This window comes from Hylobates moloch, unplaced genomic scaffold (genome assembly GCF_009828535.3).
Source record: "Hylobates moloch isolate HMO894 unplaced genomic scaffold, HMol_V3 SCAFFOLD_1, whole genome shotgun sequence".
In the NCBI taxonomy this organism is placed as follows: domain Eukaryota; kingdom Metazoa; phylum Chordata; class Mammalia; order Primates; family Hylobatidae; genus Hylobates; species Hylobates moloch.
In genome coordinates, this window is record NW_026652276.1 from 129,579,968 (window position 1) to 129,605,151 (window position 25,184).

General features: G+C 42.8%; 1 long non-coding RNA gene across 2 annotated transcripts in view; it reads left to right on the forward strand.

Annotated features, from left to right (window-relative positions):
• Positions 1-25,184, forward strand: part of LOC131384440 (uncharacterized) — a 153,639-nt gene that overhangs the window by 26,886 nt on the left and 101,569 nt on the right. The window contains exon 1 of one of the 2 annotated variants that reach the window (XR_009215284.1): positions 16,927-17,203. The exons of the other annotated variant lie outside the window; for it this stretch is intronic. This is a non-coding gene — a long non-coding RNA (uncharacterized LOC131384440). Of the gene's footprint in view, positions 1-16,926; positions 17,204-25,184 lie in introns of those variants that run through there. 2 annotated transcript variants of the gene reach the window in all.

A 25,184-nucleotide genomic window follows, 5' to 3' on the forward strand; every position in this document is an offset into this window, starting at 1 on the left:
AAGTTCAAGCGATTCTCCTGCCTCAGCCTCCCAAGTAGCTGGGATTACACACGCCCATCACAATGCCTTGCTAATTTATTTGTATTTTTAGTAGAGATGGGGTTTCACAATGTCGGTCAGTCTGGTCTTGAACTCCTGACCTCAGGTGATCCACCTGCCTTGGCCTCCCAAAGTGCTGGGATTACAGGTGTGAGCCACTGTGCCCGGCCTAGACTATAAAATTCTGTAAGCCATGTTTGTTGGAGTAGAAAGAGCATTTTGGAGGTCTAACTAGGAGGTCTGAAGGAGAGTGGGGTGAGCAGACTGTGTTTTTGCTGGAGGCATGTGGATAGTCGACAAAGGGAGAATTGCTTGACTGGAGCTAGTTGGTTCAATAGCAATTTTTATTTATTAATTAATTTTTTTTTTTTTTTAGATGGGGTCTCATTCTTTCACCCAGGCTTGAGTGTGGCGGTGCGATCATGGCAAACTGGAGCCTTGACTTTGCTGGCTCAAGCGATCCTCCCACTTCAGCCTCCCAAGTAGCTGGGACTACAGGTGTGCACCACCACGCCTGGCTGATTTTTTAATTTTAATTTTGTAAAGATGGGGTTTTGCCATGTTGCCCAGGCTGGTCTTAAGCTGTGGGGACCAAGTGATCCTCCCATCTTGGACTCTTGAAGTGTTGAGATTACAGGCATGAGCCACCATGGCTGGCCCACAATTTTTCATTACTGGAGTTTTTATTTTTCTAAGCCATGAAAGAAGGTTCTACATGTAGGGAGAAGATAGCTGAATCTGCCACATTCATCAGTATAAAAACAAAGCAAATGCCTTTTGGGCAGCACCACTCCCAGGGCCCCTTTAGAATCCTCCCCCTAAAGTTAGGAGCTGGCAAGCTCTCAACTCTTAAAAGGTTGTACAATGAGAATTTAGACACCAGGCACCCGTTTCTGCACAGTACCACAATAAGATACAAAATACAACAAGTTGGGTGAATGAAATTAAAGATACATATGATAAAATAAATTTGGTGTTTCAGAAAATCGCTTTGGGGGCAGGAAAACTCATTAGGTTGTGAAGATGAATCACCGTGAGAACAGGGTCCCATTGGCAGAGCATCACTTACAGCACAGTAATTCCACCGTTGTTGTAGGGCTCTGTGGGGAGGGTGGATTGATGATGATCCCTTCTTTATTGAGATTTTGGGCTCACATCTCATTTACGTTTATGCCTGCCAGGTGGCAGAGCCTTTATTTGTCATTGTATTTCTTAGACATTTCTTGATCTCTGCAGCTCCAGTGCATGGATGCTGAAGTGGTACTGTAAGTGTGCATAGGAAACGCATCAGTAAACGCTGAGAAAAAAAGACAATGCTGAGGGCAGGAGTTTATCCTGCAGGATAACAGGGATGAAGCTAAGAAAAAGCAAGATGAATGTTCAATATCAGGAAAAGTATGCTGGCCATTCAGCTTTAAGAATAACTTCCCAAGGGAAGCTGTGAAAATCCCACTACTTGAGGCATTTGAGAACAGATTGGATGATGTACTGGAGATTATCCTGCAGGGAGTCAAATGTACTCTGGTCCAGGGAGTGAACTAAAATAGCCACAAAAACCACAAAATGGTCTTTTGTGGTTATGATTCTGGGAGTCCAGTCAGGTATTGCTTTATTGAATCCTTTGCCACAACCACTATGAATTTCCCCAAGCTAAACTGAAGAATTGTACTTTAGAGTATGAGCCTTGGTGGGACTGCATCCCCGTGGCCTGGCCAGCTAAGAGGCTAATCAGATGTAGCATCTGTCTTACAGAATTCTACAGGTTTATGGTGCCATCTCCCCCCTCCTCTCCCCTCCCCCTCCTCTCCCATCCTCAGGAAGAGAACGAGTCACCTTGGTCTTCCTGTTGCAGTGCCTACTCTCTGCTGCTCACTGCACCATGGTTTGGCATTTGAAGGAGAATATGGCTTTAAGACCACCAGGCAACATGAGACACAGAATTGCTGAGGGCTGCCAACCATTGCACAAGTGGACAGGCCCTGCAAAGCCTGTTGAGTTGCTATGGAAAACCCCTCCCTGCTCCTGCTCTGGGATGCCCAGAGATGTGCTGGGGGTTCTGGGTCTTCTCTGTTTTATAGCTATTGTTAAGGATTTGATGGTGGTAGAGGGGAGGGAGGTTTTAATTCCCTAAGGACAGACCAAATCTGTCATTCAAGTTCAGCTCTGAGACTCCAGAGTGAACTGTTGAAGCCCTGCTGCTCATTCTTCTTTCTTCTCCTAATTAATGGCAATTGATCTAAAAATATATTCGGGGACAGCCTCTGAAGCTGTAGCTGGGACAAGTTGTTGATATAGTTACAGAACTGGGTCTGAGACAAGCACAGAGGCCTGGGCAAGTTGAGAGGCTGAGGGGAACTCGTAAGTGAGTTCCTGGGGAGTTTTCTCATCATTACTCGAGTGTATGTCACACTTTTTCAGTTGATTGGGATGTGCTGTAATTTTCTCACATAGTAGACTGGCCATTTATGATTGTAACATTTAAAGTTTCAGCCACTTGAACATGAACTAGAAGTCCATTCTATAAGGTAAGATGCATAACTTTGCCAAGGCATGAATTTGAATCACAACATTGCTGAGTAATTGTGCCTGAGAGTCCATTACCTAGTGACCAGACCAGACCAGCTGGTGCTTAGCCTCTACGTCTTACAGAAGACCTTTTTGTTCTTTCTTCCTTGTTCTTTGTGAGAAGTTTGGGAGATATATCCTTGGTGAATGCCATGATTCTTAATTGCCTCGTGACTACGAGCCGAGCCCAGCCCAGCCCAGCCTTCCTAAACATGCACCATCATAAAGAAGACCCAAGGAGGAGTCAAAACAGGACACAAACTTGTTCAGCCACATTTACTACTCATTTATTATAAGCCAGGTCCTGTGCTGGGTGTCATAAGAAACACAAAGATTAGTACAACCTGGTTCTTGCTCTCAAAGAAAATGCAACCAATAGGAGGGTGGGAGGGAAAAAACAAGGATAAAAAAGAACGTACTATAGGCCAACGCCAGGTAACCACTCTGGGGTGTTTTTCAACACCAATAACCAATTCTCTGGATACCAGCTAGGAGTTCAATAACTCAATTCTGTCCCATGGAGTTAGAGTGCACCACCCTCCTGGCACATGGATGCATTTATCAATCCAGAAGTTCTCTGAACCCTGGAGGTTCTACTATCTAGGCATGACTGATGAAATCACTGGCCATTGGTGATTAACTCAATCTCCAACCCTCTCCCTTTTCTTGAGGTTGGGGAGTAGAACTGAAAGCTTTAAGCTTCTAATCAAGACTTGATCTTTCTGGCAACCAGTCCACATCCCAAAGCTATCTGGGGTGCCCAGCTACCAGTCATCTCATTAGCACACAAAAGACACTCATCACTCTGGAGACTCCAAAGGTTGTAGGAGCTGTGTACCAAGAACCAGGAGTAAAGATCAAATATATTTTTTTATTATACCCCAACCACCATAAGGAAGTTACAATGAAAGTGTTATGTGGCTTCAAAGAAAAGAAAGACCACATCCATTTTTTAAGTCCTCATATTGCAGTATCTTGTGATGGTAAAGAATTTTGACTCTGCCAACACTGAGTTTCACTCATGGGGCAAATCTCATAGTCACCCTTCTGCTTCTTTATCGGTATCCTCAGTCCATGAAATGGAGCAAAATCAATTCCCCTGGAAAGAGTGTAAAGTACCTCAGAACTCTTACAGGACTGAGGCTTCTTGCCATAGAGTGCTATTTTATTTGCCTGTCCTGTCCACTACAGAGCTTAGCTACATTGCCATTTTGTTGTTATTGTTGTTTCCAGAAACCACAATAGATGAGGAGATTACAGCTTAAAACCCGCATTCCCATTATCTGTCAGCCTGTGAAAGATAAAAAGCGCCACCAGTGTATCCAGAAAGTCATTTTTCAGTGGCCATAGGTGACAAGAATTACCTTTCTTTACCAGGACATCTTGATGTGTCACATCACAAATATTCAGGTTCTGTAGACTTTTAAAAAAGATATGTTATCTCCTTTCTTGTATAACACTAGCTTCAAGGTCAGATTCAGGATGGCTCAAAACCAGGAAGTAGGAATTCTTACACTTGAGAGAAAAGGGGCAGCTGGGGAGTGGGCTGAGGAAGCAGAAACCGAAAAGCAAGACTTGGCTTTGGAAATCATCGGGTGAGGTGTGGCATCCTTAGACCCGGGCTGGCGGGGCCTCTGCTCTGGGCCCGTGCTTTTCAGAGCCCAGCTCTGGCTCTCCTCTGGCTGTGCCTTCCCCATGGGATGAGAAGTTCAGGAGACCAGGATTGAGTCCACCTGGAATCCATGCCCCCACTACTTCTAGACAAAGCTTGGCCAACCCGCGGGCTGCAGGCGGCCCAGAATGGCTTTGAATGTGGTCCAGTACAAATTTGTAAACTTTCTAAAAACATTATGAGATTTTTTTGATTTTTTTTTTTTTTTTTAGCTCATCAGCTATTGTTAATGTATTTTATGTGTGGCTCAAGACAATTCTTTTTCTTCCAGTGTGGCCCAGGGAAGCCAAAAGATTGGACACCCCTGTTCTAGACCATCCTTCAGTGTCAGGGACATTGGGATTCCCTGCCCAAACACTAAGGTTTGCCCTTTTGAGGGCTAATAGTGCCATCTGTGTGCCTAGAGGTGGCTGACAGGTGGCTGTTTGGCAGGGACCGTGGTTGCAGGGAGACAGAGATGTACACATATATATGGAAGAGGTCTTTATGATCTGGGCAGAACTAGAAGAGGCATGAGAGAAAGGCATGAGAGGTGGGTTGTGGGCCAGGGGCCTCCATTTGTATTACTGCCCCAGGCCTGTCAATGTTAGGGGTAGGCCTGAATGGGAGTCCAAGCCTAGAAATTTTCAAGCAAAAACACTGGATTTGCCAATAGTTCCTAATAAGATTGAGCTGGCTTGCCCTTTTGCTAGATTCAGCCCCAGTTGCTTTTACTTCTATCTGCCAGGTCACTAATAGTTCACAGCAAATAGTTCACAGTGATAGCACTTGTCCTCCTAGTCCGTAGCTATAGTCCTTGAGATGCTGGGGTAACAAAAGAAGAGAAAGACTGTCTGGCATAGAATTTAGGATTCTAGCCTGACTCTGAGAGGCACACTTTCATGGAGGCTTTGGAATCAAGAGTTCTGTCCTGAGACCTGGACAAATTGGGCTCCTGGCATGGGCTTGCACTTCAGGGGACTCTACTTTTTGGAGTGACTCCCTTGAACTTTTCTATTAAATAACTTCCCTTTAATGCCTGGGACAGGCAGGAGTTAGCAGAACCAACCAGGTGGGATTCCTTGGCTCTGTCTCAGGGCCCATGTTATTCCTGGTGCCTATTTCTCTGTTTTCGGGCATTCTCCCATTCTCTACCATTGGATCTGGGGTTAACCAGATGGCCCAGGACCACTGAGGCTTGTGTCAATCATGTTGTCTTGACATGGACATGTCTGGACTAGGACTAGGACTCCAGTTCCAGGGGGGCAGCCTGGAGAGCAGATAGTTCCTGCTGGCCAGCCAGTATTTCTTTTGTAGGATCACATGGAATTGGGCTGCCAGGTGCTACGGATATGCTGATTTGGTGACTCAAATTGTTTATATAGATAAGGGCTTTGCAAAAAAATATTTGCCTGGGCCCCACACACCCTAGGAGTAGCCCTGGTCAAGTGCTTGTGCAAATAGCAGTTGCTTCCCCCACAATTCCTTCTAAATCTGAGGTCTGCCAAACCCCATAACAAGGACTCACATTCTATAAAGAGCAGGAACCAAGAGGCAGAGGGGGAAGTCCTGGGTGTTTAATTCCTCTGCCTTTGACGTAGATGGTACAGTCCTGACTTTCCAGCTGAGTGGAGCCTTGCTCTCGGTTTCCACATGCAACAGTGACCTGCTTGAACCCCACAGGCAGGAAGATGGAGGATGCCTCACGAGTATTGAGGGTAACTGGTAGTGGCTTTGAGGAAGATAATGTCCAATCTCTGCAGAGGCTAGGGAAAGGGGAAACTTGAAAAGGTGAAAAGGGGTGACTTTCACTATTCTGTCAGTAAAACTGAGTTTCCAGCACATTCTGTAGGTCCAAAATAAACCCCCTCTTCATCCAAATCTTCTGTCGTGTCTGCCCTAAGAAGGGGCTTGTGGAAGAGAGAAGATGAGCACACGACCGAAGGGCAGCGCACAGCTGCTGCTCATAATGTGGAGAGTTGCAGCGCACGTTTGCTGGGCACATTACATCCATTATCTTGTTTAATACAATGATGAAATCTGGGGTGAGTACTGTTATTGTCTCCATTTCACAGACAAGGGAATAGAGATTAGAATGGTGAAATAATTTGCTCAAGATCACGTAGCTAGTAAGTGGTGAAGTCAGGATTTGAACACAGGTTTCAAAACAGGCTGAGGCCTGTTTGTGAACTGAGGGCCAAACTTCTGTTGTGGGGTGAGGATAATCTATCCTGCAAGGGAAAATTTGAGGCCTTGAGGGCCTCACTGGGACTCAGGAGAGAGCTCTTAGATGGGCTCTGTTAGCTGATTTTAAAGAGCTTGAAGTATTTGCTGTAACCAATTTCTCTTTCTGCGATCAGCAGCTTCAGAGCATAGCACGCTTCAGCTGCTTTTAAAAGATTACTGAAAAGTGGGTGTGAGGTATTGACATTAAAAAAAAAAAAAAGATCGTATTGTGGTTCTCTTCACCCAAGCACTTCAAAAACCTTTCTAAAATACCTCGTGGAAAATCTCATTGTCACACTTTACAGAGTAACAACTGACCACACTCATTCAGAAAATCAATGGCAGAGTAGGTCTGATTTGAAGAAATGGAGCCGAACTCAAGACCCCTCTCACAGGTCAGACCCAAATCACAATCAACTGTCGTTATAGTTGGGTCACCCTGGTCCTAGGCGATTTGGAATCTATATTGTGTTGGCACATTTAAAAAAAACTAACTTGTTTATATGTGGCTTTTTTTTTTCTTTTTTGGGGGTTGCTGGGAGGATGAAGTCTCACTGTGCTGTCAGGCTGGAGTGCAGGGGCACGATCTCGGCTCACCGCAACGTCTGCCTCCTGGGTTCAAACGATTCTCCTGCCTCAGCCTCCTGAGTAGCTGGGATTATAGGCATGCACCACCATGCCTGGCTAATGTTTGCATTTTAGTACAAAATAGAGATGGGGTTTCACCATGTTGGCCAGGCTGGTCTCGAACTCCTGACTTCAAGTGATCTGCCCATCTCAGCCTCCCAAATTGTTGGGATTACAGGCGTGAGCCACACCTGGCCTCTATGTAGCTTTTCTAAGGAGGCTTTTTAAACTGGAGATTTATGGAGGCTTAAAAGAACACTTGGAATTTGGCCAGACAGCACAGGAACATGGGAAAGAAGAAAATAAGAGGGGATCAAAACAGAATCAGCAACGAGGCAAACACAAGCAAGGATGGACTTGGGAATTTGCCACCCTTTGATGAGGTGCCAGAGAGGCCAGACCCGTCTAACTTCTTTCAGGGAGCGCCATGTTCAGCAGCAATCTCTACATTCAGAAAAAATTAACTCAGTTGGTCCTATGGGCCCCCTCTCCCCTCACACGAGTGTCTTATCTCCATATTCAGAGGCAGGTTGGTCTGGTTTAAATCCAGGTTCTGATGTAACTGTGAACTTTGGGACAAGTTATTGAACCATTCTGGGCCTCAGTTTCCTTATTTTCAAAAGAGGATAATAAAATCCACCTCCTTATATTGTTTTGAGGAAAAATGAGAGGGCCTGCATGAAACGCTGAGCACAGCAGGTGCCCATTGCAGGCTCTTTGTGAGGGCTGTGTGCTTCTCTCCCTCCCTCCTTTTTACTCTCTCTCCCCCCACTGCTTTCTTTCCTTTTATTTTTTGAGAAGCGATTTGATCATTTTGATTTTTTTTTTTTTTCTGGTAGCAATCTTAAACTGCTCTTCTAGGGGGAGTATACAGGACAAAAATATTTTCCTGGGGCAGGTATGGGAAGGTATGGGAATTCCAAGGCACTGGGTGCAGTTTCCGAGGAAGATAAGGCTCCAGGCAGACTACTGTAGGGAAAGCAGGGGGCCATGGGTGCTTAAAGGGGTGGGCTCTGGGGTTGCCCAAAGTAAGGGTGAGTGTGCATATGCATGTGTTTGTATGCAGGTGTGGGTGTGCCTACCTGTGTATGCATGGTGGCACGTGTGTGCATATATGTGTGTGTAGGATCAGAGAGAGGGCTGCTTATAGCATAAAACTCACTGCTCACTCCAGAGGCTAAGAAACTCATTAAGAGAGTCCCTCTCAAACTTTTGGTGCTCATTGAAGACTGGAAGCTTTTTTCCCTCTCAGAAATCGCTTGCGGGAAACGAAGATATAAGAGAAAAAGTGTAAAGGCTTCTTTGAGAAAGGCCCTCTTTCTTCCAGTGTGAAGGGGCTCTCCAGGAGTTCCAGCAAGAACTCAAGGGCTCTCTCTCATTTTCCTCCCCACCTCTTCTCCTTGATCTTTGTTCTTGCTTTCTCTAGCCTCCTCCACCCGCCACGTCCCTCCCTCCCTGCCCATCCCTTCTCCGTCCTCCTCACTACTCTCCTTCCCTCCTTTTGTTCTTTGCTTTTCATCCAGTTGAGGGATGCTTGGTAGAACACATTTCTACTTCTCTTTTACTCATATTCCAGTACAATATCCCTGTGAACACTGAGAAACATATGTTTCTAGCTTTCCTTTTTCTGGAAATCATTATTTATTTAATGTTTTTTTTTTTTCTATGGTTTAATGAGGCTCCTTTTCTCTGGGATATTCCCACAGATAGAACTTTGGCACCTGCTGTTTGGAGGTGCTGCAATTTCCTCCTCTTTTATCACCAAACAGTTGCCAACCTCCTTCACATTAGTGAGAGTGGGGGAAAAAAAACCAGAATGACAAACCCACAACCAACCCACAACCCTCTGCTGCTGGGTTCGAACCTCGCTGGCCACAGTGCAAGTTTGGTTTTAAAACTGAAGAAATGTTTACCTGAGGTATTATTTTTTCCTGTGTCATAGGCTTTATAATAAACACATTTCTTCATTTTAATGAATATAGGAGGAATTCGAGTCCAACTGGTTTCCAGTAGTAAGGATAGACAGGGATTATACTTTTAAAATTATTTACAGCCTGTCAGTGCTCATAGCTTTGAATGATTGATGCCGTGATAGCTACTGCCAGTGAGACAAAGCCTTCCAGAGGGTCGTGGCACTAGGAGCAGCTGGAGTACTGAAGGCGGGATCCAGCCCCTCAGACCTTCTCAGGAAGGGAGCAGGTGTCATGTTGCCTTCTACATCCCTACCCTTTCCTGGGAGAGGTGCTCATATAGCTAGCTGCTAGAGGGGTTCTTCTGTTTCTTTTGTCAGAAGTAGGTTCAGGGCCAAGCTTAGCTATTAACTAGTTGTGACACTTCTGGCCAGTAATGTAGCCTCTCTAAAGACCAGTTTTCTCTTCTCTAAAATACGGAAGGAATACTTACACAAAAAGTTGTAAGGAATAACTGAGATAACATACTTAAGTATGGAGCTCAGTGCTGGTGCCTAGAAACTGTGTAATAAACTGTGGCTATGCAACAGATGGAATATATTTGAAGCCTCCATCTGGCCCTGGGCTATGATAATAGGAGTTAAGGCAAGTGTTCCTAAGATGGTACTCTTTCATCCTTCTTAAGAAATGAGAGAACTTTCTTTTGAGGTTTGGCCTAGTGGCTGAAGAGGCTCTTCATGGTCCCAAGGGTGGTTGGATAAACATCTTAGTAGTGGAGAGTGGGCATTCTTGCCTGAATAGTAGGCACATGCATCCACACTTTTCTTATTTTGAGACAGAATCTGGCTCTGTCGCCCAGGCTGGGGTGCAATGGAGTGATCTCAGCTCACTGCAACCTCCGCCTCCCTGGTTCAAGCAATTCTCCTGCCTCAGCCTCCTAAATAGCTGGGATTACAGGCATGCACCCACCTCGCCTGGGTAACTTTTGTATTTTTAGTAGAGATGGGGTTTCACCATGTTGGCCAGGCTGGTCTCAAACTCCTGACCTCAAGTGATCCACCTGCCTTGGCCTCTCAAAGTGCTGGGGTTACAGGCGTAAGCCACTGCATCTGGTGCATCCACGCTTTATTTTATTTTATTTATTTTATTTTTTTGAAACAGAGTCTCTCTCTGTCGCCCAGGCTGGAGTGCAGTGGTATGATCTTGGCTCACTGCAACCTCTGCCTCCTGGCTTCGAGCAATTATCTGCCTTAGCCTCCTGAGTAGCTGGGATTACAGGCGACTGCCACCACGCCCGGCTAATTTTTGTATTTTTAGTAGAGAAGAGGTTTCACCATCTTGGCCAGGCTGGTTTTGAACTCCTGACCTCGCGATCCCCTCACCTCAGCCTCCCAAGAATCCACACTTTTAAATCACAGAATGGAGTGACTAAACTGCAGTCACTGAGAGCGGTGTAGACCCAGCTTTTCCTCCTGTTTCTTCATCTCCTGTATGAGGTCACACATCAGTCCTGCTTCTTTTCTCTTCTTTCAGAACATTGCATATATTCTCTTTTTTCACACTGTTCTTGCATCTGGCGCAAGGCTTTATCTCATGTCTGAGTCATTGTCAAAACCTTTCCCTACCTTGTACAATATTCTATAAAAAATTAAAAGTAACTCTAATTGCTTTTTAATACAGAAACAAAAAAGAGTCATTGTAGAAAATTAGAAAAATAAAGTTAAAAAAAGGCAAATAGGGATAGCATTAGGAGATATACCTAATGCTAAATGACGAGTTAATGGGTGCAGTACACCAACATGGCACATGTATACATATGTAACAAACCTGCACATTGTGCACATGTACCCTAAAACTTAAAGTATAATAATAATAATAATAATAATAAAAGCAAATAGTTACTCCACCTAGAGATAGCAATATCTGTGATTTTTTTCTACATATGCACAGATATATTTTAAATAAAAAAGAAATCAGTGTGCATAATGTTTTACTACTTGCTTTTTTACTTAAGAATATGTCTATTGTGGTATAACAAATTACCCTGAATCTTAGCAATTTAGAGAAACAAACATTTATTATCTCACACAGTCTAAAGGTCAGGAATATCCAGGAGTAGCTTAGCTGGTGGTTCTGGCTTTAGGGTCTCTCATGGCAGTATAGTCAAGATTTTGGCTGGGGCTGCAATCATCTGAAGTGTTGGCTGTGATGGAAGGATCTTGATGTAGTTTGGATATTTGTTCCCTCCAAATCTCATGTTGAAATTTGATCTCCATTGTTGGAGGTAGGGCCTGATGGGAGGTGTTTGGGTCATGGGAATGGATATCTCATGAATGGCTTGGTACCTTGCCTGCAGTAATGAGTGAGTATTCTGCTCTATTAGTTCCCTTAAGAACTGATTGTTAAAAAGAACCTGGCACCTCCTTCCCTTCCCTTTTTTCCTTCCTCTCTTGCCATATGATGCCTGCTACCCTTCGCCTTTTTCCATGAGTGGATGCAGCTCAAGGTCCTCACCAGAAGCAGATGCAGATGCCATGGTCCTTGGACAGCCTGCAGAACCATCAGCCAAATAAGCCTCTTCTCTTTAGGAATTACCCAGCCTCAGGTATTTCTTTCTTTCTTTTTTTTTTTTTAAATTTTACTTTACGTTCTGGAATACATATGCAGAATGTGCATATATATGGCATAGGTATACATGTGCCATGGTGGTTTGCTGCACCTCAACCCGTTGTCCAGGTTTTAAGCCCCGCATGCATTAGGTATTTGTCCTAATGCTCTCCCTCCCCAGATATTTCTTTATAGCAACACAAATAGACAAAGACAGATCTGTTTTCAAGATGGCTCCCTGACATGGCTTTTGCCTGGAGGCCTCAGTTCCTTACCGTGTGGACTTCTTCCAACATGGCAGCTGGCTTCCCCCAGAGCAAGTGATCCAGGAGAAAGGAGGAACAAGGCAAACACCACATTGTCTTTTTTTCCTGACAGGTTTTGAGATATGATTCACAGGACATGCAGTTCACCCATTGAAAGTATACAATCTAGTGTTTTTTTTTAAAGTATATTCATAGGGCTGTACAACCATCACTACTGTCTATTAATAGTTCCAGAATTTTTTTTGTCACTCCAAAATGCAAAGCAGTCACTCCTCATTCCTTCCTCCCTTCACCCCCTGGCTACTTTCTGTCCCTATAGATTTCCTATTTTGGACATTTCATATAAATGGAATCACATATGTGGCCTTTTGTGTCTGGTGTCTTTCACTTAGCCTAAAGTTTTCAAGGGTCATCCATGTTGTAGCATCTATTGACTTTATTTTTTGTTGCTGAACAGCATTCCATTGTATGGATATACCACATTTTGCTTATCCATTCATCAGCTGATGGACATTTGGGTTGTTTCCACCTTTTGGCTAATAGGAATAATTCTGCTTATAAACATTCATGCACAAGTTTTTGTGCGGACATTTGTTTTAATTTCTCTTGGATATATACATAAAAGTAAAATTTCTGAGTCGTATGGTAACTCTGTGTTTAACATTTTGAGAAACTGCCTGTTTTCCAAAGGAGTTGTGCCATTTTACATTCCCACCAGTAGTGTATGAGGGTTCCAATTTTTCCATATCTTTATCAACACTTGTTAACTGTTTTTTTGATTATAGCCATCCTAGTGAAGTGGAATCTCACTGTGGTTTTGATTTGCATTTCCCTAGTGACTAATGATGTTGAGCAACTTTTTAATGTGCTTACTGGTCCCTTGTAGATATTTTGAGAAATGTTTATTTAATTCTTTGCCCATTAAAAAATTGGGTTGTCTTTTTATTACTGAGTTGTATGAGTTCTTCATGTATTCTGGATACAAGTTCCTTATCATATATATGATTTACAAGTATTTTATTCCATTTGTGTGTTGGCTTTACACTTTCTTGGTAGTTTATTGTTTGCAGGAACAATGTTTCTAATTTTGATGTAGCCCAAGCCACACTGTCTTCTTTGTAGCTGTGGAACAGTCTCCTTACCTATTCTACTTGTCAGAATGAGTTATTAAATTTGCCGTGCACTCAAGGGGGGTACTGAGGATCAAGCTCTATTTCTTTTTGCTTTTTTAAAAAATTATAGTACAAAACACATAATGGGAAATCTACCCTGTTAACAAACTTTTAAGTTGTACAGTACACTATTGTTGACTATAATACATGTGCATTGTTTTACAGCTGATCTCTAGAACTTTTTCATCTTGAATGATTGAAACTCTGTACCCATTGAACAGAAACTCTCTATTTCTCCCTTCCTCCAGCTTCTGGCAACCACCATTCTCCTTTCTGCTTCTGTGAGTTTGGCTGCTTTGGATATCTCATTTAAGTGGGATCTTGCAGTATGTGTCCTTCTCTGACTGGCTTATTTCACTTAGTATCATGTCCTCAAGGTTCGTCCATGTTGTCAAAAATGGCAGGATTTCCTTCTTTTTAAGGGCTGAATAGTATTCTGTTGAATGTGTATACCACATTTGGTTTACCCATTCATCTGTCAATGGACATCTGGGTTGTTTCTACCTCTTGGCTACGGTGAATAGTGCTGCAATGAGCATGGAAGTGCAAATATCTCTTCAAGATCCTGTTTTCAGTTCTCTTGGCTGAATACCCAGAAGTGGGATCGCTGGATCATATGGTAGTTCCATTTTCAATTTTTTTAGGACCCTGCATACTGTTTTTTATAGGAGCTGTGTCATTTTATATTCTGCCCATGATGTACAAGGGTTCCAATTTCTCCACATCCTCACCAACACTTGCTGTTTCCTTTTTCTTTTTCTTTCTTTAAATAATGGCTATCTTAATAGGTATATTAGTTCATTTTCACACTGCTATGAAGAACTGTTAGAGACTGGGTAATTTATAAAGGAAAGAGGTTTAATTGACTCATAATTCTGCATGGCCGGGAGGCCTCAGGAAACTTACAATCATGATGGAAGGCGAAGGGGAAGCAGAGACCTTCTTTACATGTAGCAGGAAAGAGAGTACTAGCAAGAGCAGAGGAAACTGCCTCATAAAACCATCAGATCTTGTGACAACTCACTCAGTATCATGAGAACAGCATGGAGGAAACCATCCCCATGATCCAATCACCTCCTACCTGGTCCTTCCCTCAACACTTGGGGATTATGGAGATTACAATTCAGAATGAGATTTAGGTGGGGACACAGCCAAACCATACCAATAGGTATAAAGTAATATCTCATTGTGGTTTAGATTTGCATTTTTCTGATGATTCGTGATGTTGAGCATCTTTTCACATACCTGTTGGCCACTTATATGTATATGTGTTCTTTGGGGGGGAGTGTCTATAGAAGTCCTTTGCCCATTTTTAAATTGAGTTATTTGTTTTTTGTTCTTGAGCTGAAGGAGTCCTATATATATATATATATATTTCAGATATTAACACTTCATCAAAAACATGGTTTGCTAATATTTTCTCTTATTCTGTGTGTTGCCTTTTCACTCTGTTGATTGTTTCCTTTGCTGTGCAGAAGCTTTTAAATTTGATGTAGTCCACTTGTTCTATTTTTCCATTTCTTGCTTGTGCTTTTCGGGTCATATCCAGGAAATCATGGCTAAGGCCAATGTTAGGAAGCAGATCTACCTTTTGAAGAGAGGAGAGTCAAAGCATTTGTGGACACATTTAAAAACTTCCAGGTATGTTAATATTCATTTAAAATATCATATTAGTCCATCAGAAGGCAGAATCTGAAGGCAAAGTGGATTAAAATTATGGTTTCATTATTTAATTGCTGTGTGGCATTGGAAAGATCACTTAATTCTTGGTGCCTGTTTTCTTAGCTGTAAAATGGGGATGATGATATACATTTCTGTTACATATAACATCATATACCATGTATTCATCCCTGAAAAAAATGTGTTCTGCCTTAAACAAATTTTCAAGAAAAAAACAACCCCATCAAAAAGTGGGCAAAGGATATGAACAGACACTACTCAAAAGAAGACATTTACGCAGCCAACAGACACATGAAAAAATGTTCATCATCATGGGTCACTAGAGAAATTCAAATCAAAACCACAATGAGATCCCATCTCACACCAGTTAGAATGGCGATCATTAAAAAGTCAGGAAACAACAGATGCTGGAGAGCATGTGGAGAAATAGGAACGCTTTTACACTGTCGGTGGGAGTGTAAATTAGTTCAACTGTTGTGGAAGACAGTGTGGCGATTCCTCGAGGATCTAGAACTAGAAATACCATTTGACCCAGTGATCCCATTACTGGGTATATACCCAAAGGATTATAAATCATGCTACTATAAAGACACATGCACACATATGTTTATTGCGGCACTGTTCTCAATAGCAAAGACTTGGAACCAACCCAAATGCCCATCAATGATAGACTGGATTAAGAAAATGTGGCACATATACACTATGGAATACTATGCAGCCATAAAAAAGGATGAGTTCATGTCTTTTGCAGGGACACGGATGAAGCTGGAAACCATCATTCTGAGCAAACTATCACAAGGACAGAAAACCAAACACCGCATGTTCTCACTCATAGGTGGGAATTGAACAATGAGAACACTTGGACACAAGGGAGGGGAACATCACACACCAGGGCCTGTCATGTGGTGGGGGGCTGGGGGAGAGATAGCATTAGGAGAAATACCCAATGTAAATGACAAGTTAATGGGTGCAGCAAACTAACATGGCACATGTATACCTATGTAACAAACCTGCATGTTGTGCACATGTACCCTACAACTTAAAGTATAATAAAAAAATGTGTTCTGCAACATCATGCACTAAAAATAACAGAACCAATGGGAAAAATAGTGCTGGGAAAACCACACGAAACCTGTGGAACTGTGTAATCAGAGTACTCACAGAAACAGCAACAATCCTAATGAAAGTACTTGCACGGTTCTATGCAGGAATTGGCAGCTGGAATCTCAGGCAATCAACCCTTTGCAGCCTTCACCACTGGGCTTGTGCCTCAGTTGAAGGTGCTGGAGGGCATGCTTCTAATCATCACTAATCTACCACTTTAATAAGGAAGGTAACTTTTTCACAGCTTTTTCATCAACACTTGTAGCTTTGCCAAATGGATATACATAACAGAAAACTCAGTGGTTCTTTTTTCCTTCCTCCCTCCCTCCCTTCCTCCCTCCTTCCCCCCCTTTCTCTTTTCTTTTCTTTTCTTTCTTCCTCCCCATCCCTTCCCTTCCCTCCCTTCCCTTCCTTCTTTTTTTTTTGAAACAGGGTTTCACTGTCACCAGGGCTGGAGTGACATCATCAGAGTTCACTGAAGCCTCGATTTGCTGGGCTGAAGCCATCCTCCCACCTCAGCCTCCCAAAGAGCTAAGACCACAGGCGTGCACCACCATCCCAAGCTAATTTTTGTATTTTTAGTAGAGACAGGGTCTTGCCATGTTGGCCAGGCTGGTCTCAAACTCCTAGGCTCAAGTGATCTGCCCGCCTCAGCCTCCCAAAATGCTGGGATTACAGGCATGAGCCACCATGCCTGGCCATGACCTAGTGGTTCTTGAAGTCTTTAAACCAGCCTTCACTTGCACTAAGAAAAAGTACTTTGATGCACTTTTAATTTTTTTAAGTCTTCATTTATTATCATGCCTCTTCTTCTTTCATTGTGAGAAAACTTGTGAGATCTTTTTTTTTTTTCTTTTTTTTTTCTGAGATGGAGTTTTGCTCTTGTTGCCCAGGCTGGAGTGCAGTGGCGCAATCTCGGCTCACTACAACCTCCGCCTCCTGGGTTCCAGCGATTCTCCTGCCTCAACCTCTCGAGTGGCTGGGATTGCAGGCGTCCACCAGCACACCTGGCTAATTTTTTTTTTTTTTTTTTTTAGGTAGAGACGGGGTTTCACTGTGTTGGCCAGGCTGGTCTTGAACTCCTGACCTCAGGTGATCCACCCGCCTCAACCTCCCAAAATGCTGGGATTACAGGCATGAGACACTGCGCCCGGCCATGAGATCATTTTAAAACATTAATGTACTGGGAAGAATCAAATATGCACTACAAGATGTGTTATAAACATCACTCCCTTGTTTACTAATCGTGTATGAGCTGATTTGCAGCAAGGATCAGGCATTGTAACAGCCTCATGAAGTTGTGAAGATTAAACGAAGTGATGCATGTGAAACATTGAGGACAATGCTGGGCAAATAGTAAGTGCTTAAATAGTTATTTTGATTATAATCATATTTGTTTAACCAATCCCCTCTTAGTTTTCCTGCTCCATTTGGAACTACACACCACTCAAGAACCTATTTTTCGAGTTTTTCCTGTTTTCACAGTGATTAGCTCAGATCAGAGCCTTCAGTAATTTCTCTCAGGCCTGGAGTTCTTGGGACTGATTATGTGTGAGAATTTACAAATATGGATTCACTTACAAAGTCCATTCCTGTGTAGCATAGTTTGGCTTTAATTTAGAAACATTTCACTTTATTTAATTTTAGGAACAAGTATAATGATAAAACAAATACATCTCGAATAGCTGCAGCCCTTCAGACTATATACTTCTATTTTCAGAATGATAACTTCAAGGCACCTAGATAATTATGAAACAATAAAAAGTTATTTATTGTGTTTTCTCAGGGAAGGATGGGCATTGACTGTCTTATAGGAATATTCTTTTTTTTTTTTTTTTTTTTGAGACAGAGTCTTGCTCTGTCACCCAGGCTGGAGTGCAGTGGCGCAATCTTGGCTCACTGCAACCTCTGTCTCCGGGTGCAAGTGATTCTCCTGCTTCAGCCTCCAGAGTAGTTGGGATTACAGGCGCGCCCCACCACGCCCGGCTAATTTTTGTATTTTTAGTAGAGACGGGGTTTCACCATGTTGGCCAGGCTGGTCTCGAACTCCTGACCTCGTGATCCGCCTGCCTTGGCCTCCCAAAGTGCTGGGATTACAGGCGTGAGCCACCATGTCTGGCAGGAATATTTTAAAATATAAAAAGAAACGAACTTGGCATATTGTGTAACCCTGAGTTATGGATAAAGTTCAAGTTGAGAAATCTTGCCTTTCTTCAAGCAGTTTCATTACTCAAGGTAGAATCTCTTTAATAAGCAACACTATATTTATTAGATTTTCAAGGAAATATTACTTTTGCCTCATAAAGGGCACTTCATTGATATTTTGAAAAAGCTACTATATCTTAAACACTATAAATTTTCCTAAATTCCCCTCTTTTGAATTCTTTTGGTAACAACAGCCATGACAATAGAAATAACTAAGATTGCTCTCATGTTTGCTGTGTGCCAAGGCCCTGTGATTCACTAAATGAACGCAATGCTAAAATTGTCCTTTAATCTGGACTTTGCCTACGTGTGTGAAATTGGCACTGTGTTAAAATCAAACATTTGTGTCGTGAGGACTTTTTTTGTTTTTTTTGAGACAAAGTCTTGCTCTGTCACCCAGGCTGGGGTGCAGTGGCATGATCTCGGCTCACTGCAACCTCTGCCTTCTGGGTTCAAGTGATTCTCCTGCCTCAGCCTCCTGAGTAGCTGGGATTACAGGCGCGCGCCACCACGCCCGGCTAATTTTTTTTATTTTTAGTCGAGACAGGGTTTCACCATGTTGGTCAAGCTGGTCTCGAACTCCTGAACCCTCACAAAGTGCTGGGATTACAAGCGTGAGCCACCGCGCCCTGCCAGAACTTTTTGAAAGGAAATTTACAAAGGTAGTTACTGGATAAAAGTGTGATAGAGTAGTTAGCACCAGGTGGCGCTAAAGGACCGAACTTGGAAACGGCTACAGCATTGGGTCCTCTTACCTGAGGGCCGGGGAAGGGCGATGCTCCTGGCTTAATGGCTGTGTTACAGGAAGGAAGGACAAGCATTTGCCTTCCTATGCCCTGTTACGAACAGATGCTAGGATTGCGCCTGTCACATTGTCTAGTTTCCCTTCCTGGAAAGTTGAACTCCCTAAAGGTATGACTGACACAGTAACCTTACTGAGGTCTCAAGTGAACAAAAGACTCCATGGTTTTTCTAAAGAAAAGTGAAAACAAATATCACATGAAATTGCCTTTTGGAATGTGTTTAGTCTTGCTCTTACCTTTGTAGTATCCAGAAATGGAGATTGGACAAAGGTAGCCAAACGAGAAACATCTCCCGAAATTCCTTGCCTCGGGAGTAGACAGTGCAAAATCCTTCCCACCAGTTCGGGGTTTATTATTTAATGCACTTCCCCCTTCCTAGACATTTCCAATGTGCTCATAAGTGTTTTTCTCTCTGGCTGTTACCAGGAGGATAAAATCTCAGAATGGAGACCATAGATTTAACAATAAAAATAAAATCCTTCCACCGGGTTTCTAAGGGGATAGCAAGAGAATGAGCAGGAAGTGAAGTAAAAAGCCTCACTGCAAGTAAACGTAAAACCCCGGGAGCCTGGGAAACAGAAGCTGCCAAATTAAAGAATGGCAACAGTTCCTGCAAGGAGTCAGGCACAGGGGAGGCTGCTTCCTTGGGCAGTTACTGGGACATTGAGAGGGAGGCTCTATGGAAAGCGACTTTTGGGGGTAGATTGAGAAAGAAAAGATGTTTAAAAAAATGCCTGAAATTTCTACCATCAGCTCTTTCTTTTCTGAAAGTCAAGTCTACTAAAAAAGCAGACCAATAGCTAAGTATCTTGCTCAACTTACATAAATCTCTTGCAATACACATCACTAAGGGCCATTTGTGATACAAGGTTTGGGCCAAGTAATTCACCTATGTCAGCAATCCACCAGCCAGTCTAACCCAGTCTGACCCAGGCATCCACATAGAGCGAGATGTTGCTGCCATTCCCTGTTTATGGAATTTTTCTGCTGTCTTAGGGAGGCTGATCATGGAAACTCCTGAGTGCAGTATTCCAAGTACAGTAGCACCAGGAATTGCATTGTGGGCTTAGAATGAAGCAATTTATCCCTTCTGTCCCCACTCCATTCCCTTGTTATTTCAAGGACCTCCATGAGACAAGGGAGAGAAGAAGGCAGTGGGAATGGCTAAGTGTCCCAATGTCTCTGGCTTAGTTCTAAGCATTTTGCTTCATGTAACCTGGAGATCAGGTCATTCCTTGGCCAACCGGGAGAGGCTTTCTCCTCCTGAGCCTTCTGTGTTTGTTTCATTTATTTCAACATTCTCATGTGAAACCATTGTTTAAGACATTTTACTGCTAAATGGAATTCATTCAGCCTGTAAGAACAGTAAGATCAAAGAAGGGGTATTATTAGTTTTTCAAGAGTTGATCCAAAGGTTGGAAATGTGGTGATGAGGCTGGGTGTAATGGCTCATGCCTGTAATCTCAGCGCTTTGGGAGGCTGAGGTGGGAGAATTTGAGGCCAGGAGTAATGAACATAGTGAGACTCTGTATTTCAAAAGAAAAAATATACAAAAATTATCTGGACATGGTGGCACACACCTGTGGTCCTAGCTACTCAGGAGGTTGAGGCAGGAGAATCTCTTGAGTCCAGGAGTTTGAGGCTGCAGCGAGCTATGACCATGTCACTGCACTGTGGCCTAAGTGACAAAGCGAGACCCTGTCTGAGAAAAAAAAAAGTGTTAAAGAATATCTCTTCTTCCCACAGATAGCCAGTGATTCTACGGGAAAACATACTCCACATTTCTAGGTTTTCATTTATTCAAGCCCTCAAAAGGATTCTATAAACATGGGCTCATCTAGACTGAAGTATAAATAGGTTTAAGATGGGAAAATCACATGGAAAAATGAACATGGTATTAGGAGACCAAACGTGAGTCTTGATGTCGCTGCTGATGTGCTGTGGTGTAAACCGTTTGGGTATCAGTTTCTCAGCAGCAAAATGAATGTAATGCAAGGCAGGTGTTGCCCCCACCTTAGTCAGCACTGGGAAAGGGGGATCACTTGCCTATATTGACAGCCCCTTACTTCCTGTCCTCAGATCCAGCCTTTCTAATGGACAGGGGACTTTGCATTCACCATGTGGTATGTGTACTTCTACGCATTGGAACTGAGCTTGCAAGCTCTTCTCTTTGGGTCTGGAGAGCCTCTGGCACTCTTTGTTTATTATGAGGAGCAGAATGACTGGACAACACCAGCTCAGTTCCAGTGAGTAGAAGTACACATACCACATGGTGAATGCACCGTAGGCAAAGCCGTTTCCCTCATGGTGGTCGTGTCTGCCAGGTTATTATTTTAGCAGCCAGTCCTTTCACACTTTTGCACAATGGTTCCCTTTGAGGCAACTTACTATTTGATGGTTACAAAGTGACAGCATCGCACTAGGGCGGCAGGGCCAGAAAAGCGCTCTGAGTATGTCATCCTGAAGTGGTTGTGATCAGCTGCCCTCTCCAAGTCTATTGGGTTAAATAGCCAGGGTGTGGTAGCATAGGCACTCCGGAAGAGGTGAGGTGATCTGGACTTTGTGTAGTGTCTTGGCAAAGCTGCTGCAGACAGTGTTGAAAGGAATGTCTTTTATTCTCCTTTCAAAGGCAACTTCCTTCTGTGTCAGTAACCTCTCTGACAAGGGCCTTGATCTTTGTGGGCACTTCTCCCAGAGTAGAATTTGGGAAAGATTTCGAGTGGCACCAACCCATATGAATTAATATTGTTCTATAGACTCCCACTATCTGGGAGGAGATCTAGGGCTGGAAATTGGGCAGGGGCATCCCAAGGACCCCTAGGAACTCATGCCTCACTTCTGTCCACACAGAGTCCTGTAGAGTGGAAGCAGTTACTGTTCTCAGGGGACGGCACAGGTGGCACCATGCATGTGGGATTAAAGCGTTCTTAGAAAACATCGAAGACGTTAAAGGGATCACTACAATTTAAAATGGCACTTTGATAGTTTGATAGATATATTTTCTGGTTCTGTTAATAACTGTAAAGTCTTAAACATAATGTGCTATTTAAAAATTGCCACATTCAAGCTGTTGTCTTTATGTGTGTGTGCATGTGTGTGTGAGCGAGAGCAGGCTCGCACATGCACGCACGTGCTTAATGCTCACTTAGTATTGTCAAGCTGTTTGTATTTTAATGAATGTATTTGTAATGGCAAGGGACATATTACAGATGCATTTTTCCTTCAGTTACCAGAAGCTTTTAAGGAGTCAGAAAATTTGAACTAATAGAGATAATGTTTTATGTAGTCCCTCAGTGCATCTGTTGAACATGTAGTCAAAGGAGTTCATTGAAATAAATGCTGCGGTTGAATTTTTAACAGCGGCTGCATAAATATGCAGCCATCTATAACCTTTATGCCTGTGGGAGTCAGGAAAATGATCTGTATAATTAACCCCTTGATTGATCTCGTCTTTCAGCTGTCAGGGTGGGACGGCTGAATTCCCACACAGAGCAGGATGTACCCATAAACTCAAGGTGGCTGAATATTTTTGGGGAGAGAAGTTTCTTTGGAAGCACTAAGTAAGCGTTCATTTGACCGAATCTTTAAATGATTCGGTCTCCCTCAGTTTCTCAGTCTCTGCTGAAGGGTTGGGAGGAACGGGGAAATCATCTGGGATCTCTGATTGGTCACTCGAATTCAGTAGGTGTGGCAGGTAGAGTTCTGAGATGGCCGCCATAATTCCTACCCCCTGGTGTACACACCCAGTGTGGTCTCCTCTCCTGAGGGTGGGCAGGGCCTGAGAATGGGATGGGACGTCATTTTCTTGATTAGGTTATATGACAAAGGTGATAAGAGCATCAGCATTACGTTAAGTTACGTTACATTACTTTATGGCTCCATCTTAGCAGAGTGGAGAGATTCAGAGCAGGAAAATCCTCCTACTGGCCTTGAAGGAGCAAATGGCCAGATTATGAAGAAGACCACGTGACAGGGAGTGGCAGGTGGCTGCTAGGAGCTGAGAATAGGCCCTGGCTGCCAGCCAGCAAGACAGTGAGGACCTCAGTCCTATAACCACAAGGAGCTAAGTTTTTCCCATGACCAGGGAATATGGAACCTGAAGCCTCTGGGGAGATTGCAGCCCTACCTTGATTTCAGCCTGAGGTCATCACAAGTAGAGGATCCAGTAACTTTGTCCTGACTCCTGATCCATGGAAACTGTGAGATAATGCATGTGTGTGTTTCATGGTAACCTGTTATGCAGAGATAAAAAACTGAAGCAGTAGGTCTGGGGTGGGACCTGAGAATTTGCATTTGTAATAAATCTTCAAGTGAGGCTGAGCTGCTAGTTCAGGGCCCACACTTTGAGAACCACTATTATAGTTTAACTTCCCCTGGCAGTTGATTTTATCTGTGATATCACAAATGGACACTCATTGTATGATTCTGGAATGTAACAAACGTTAGCCAAAAGAGATTTAGCAATATGTTTTAAGCCACAGCTAAATATAAGGCATATGGTTTAAGCCTTTAAAAATTATTTTAAATGTGGTGAACAAAATTAAATACAATATATAATATTAGAAAAAGCAATTAGAGGCCAGGCTTGGTGGCTCATGCCTGTAATCCTAGCACTTTGGGAGGCTGAGGTGGATGGATTGCTTGAGCTCAGGAGTCCAAGACCAGCCTGGGCACCGCAGTGATATCCTCTCTCTACTTCTTGTAAAAAAGTGTGGAAAAAAAAAAGAAAAAGCAATTGGAATCGGGGCTTACAAAATGAGAACAGGAAAACAACAAAGTGAGGTGTGAAGCTAGCATGCAAAATGCAAAAATCACTTTTAGTTCTCACCTATGTAAGCAAAAGAGACTTAATGATTAATTGCCATTTTCTTTGTGAGAATCAAACTCCATTTATACTGCTTATGAATAAACTTTATATTGTAAACATACCTTGATTACAAATTAAGTGATGATTTAGAACACCACATAAACTTTCTAATTTCCACCGTGATAGGGAGTGAGAAAGATGGGACACCCTTTTGTGATTATCCAAAATATTGGCAAATTCTCTGGCATTGCTGAATATATATGGGTAATAACAGCACTTCATTAGTAGGTAGAAAAATGGGTCCTGTGCCTCTAATTCTGTGCAACTATCTTCAACTATTTTTCCAACTCTTTTTGTGATCAAATTCTGTCTCTCTCCCTCTCTCCCCACTCTCTCTCCCTTCATCCTTACTTGTTTTTGTTGAGTAATTTTTGAAGTTAAAACATGCAGCTCCATTGAGATTTTCCTAGCAGAACAAAACAACTAGAGCTTTGCTTAATCCTGAGGCATTTTACTTCTCTCTTAGTAATCTTAGTCCCCTCTGGTGTGATATGGGCTTACTGCTGTGACTGTATTAGCTGAACCATCAAGATTGTTGTTTTTTTTTAATTTAATACTGCACCTATCATCACTCAAATATGAAAGTTCTGCTCTCTCCAGGCACCTCCATATCCGTATAAGGTATTTTATGTAGCCATGCCAGGGGGATCCAAGGAAAAAGATATTAAACTTGATTTTGAAGCTATTTCTGAATGTTGCTTGGTTTAATGACTGCCCTGCTCAGGTCTTTTGGAATAGAAAGTGTGAGTATGAGTGTGAGTGTGAGTGTGGTGGGTGGGACTGGGGCAGCCGTGAAGTGGAGGGTAGTCATAATCACTTGCAATGGGAGAGAGGGCCCAAGCCAGCACTGTGGAGTTGTTTCTACTGCTGGGATATATATTGCATTCTTTCATTCGGAGCCAGGGGCAGGTACCCGACTAGGATATTTGTTCAGCCCTCTTGTAATGGTGACTTTATTTTTATAACTCCTTTTTTTTTCTTTTTGGAGATGCAGAGATTCTTTTCTGCAGCTCAGACACCAGCCAGAAGGTAAGCATCCCTGGACCTTTAATTCCATGGTGGCACCCTTGCTAGATGCTGTTTCATTAACAAATGAGACTTTGCACGTGCCTGCAGTCTTTCAGAGCCACATATCTCAGTCTGGGTGTTAAATTAGTAATTAAATATTTTATTCTTCTGGGTAAGATAGGGAAATAAGAAGTATGATGTTTTTATTATTTTTATTATTTTTTATTATTTTATTATTTTTATTATTTATTATTATTATTTATAACTTCCTTCTGTTTTAACTTTCGCTATTCTCCTTCATTAGTAAAGCTTATTTTATTTTATTTTCTTCTTCTTCTTTTTTTTGGGGGGTGGTGGTGGGGACAGAGTCTTACTGTTTCCCAGGCTGGAGTGCAGTGAGTGGCGCGATCTCGTCTCACTGTAGCTTCTGCCTCCCAGGTTCAAGTGATTCTCA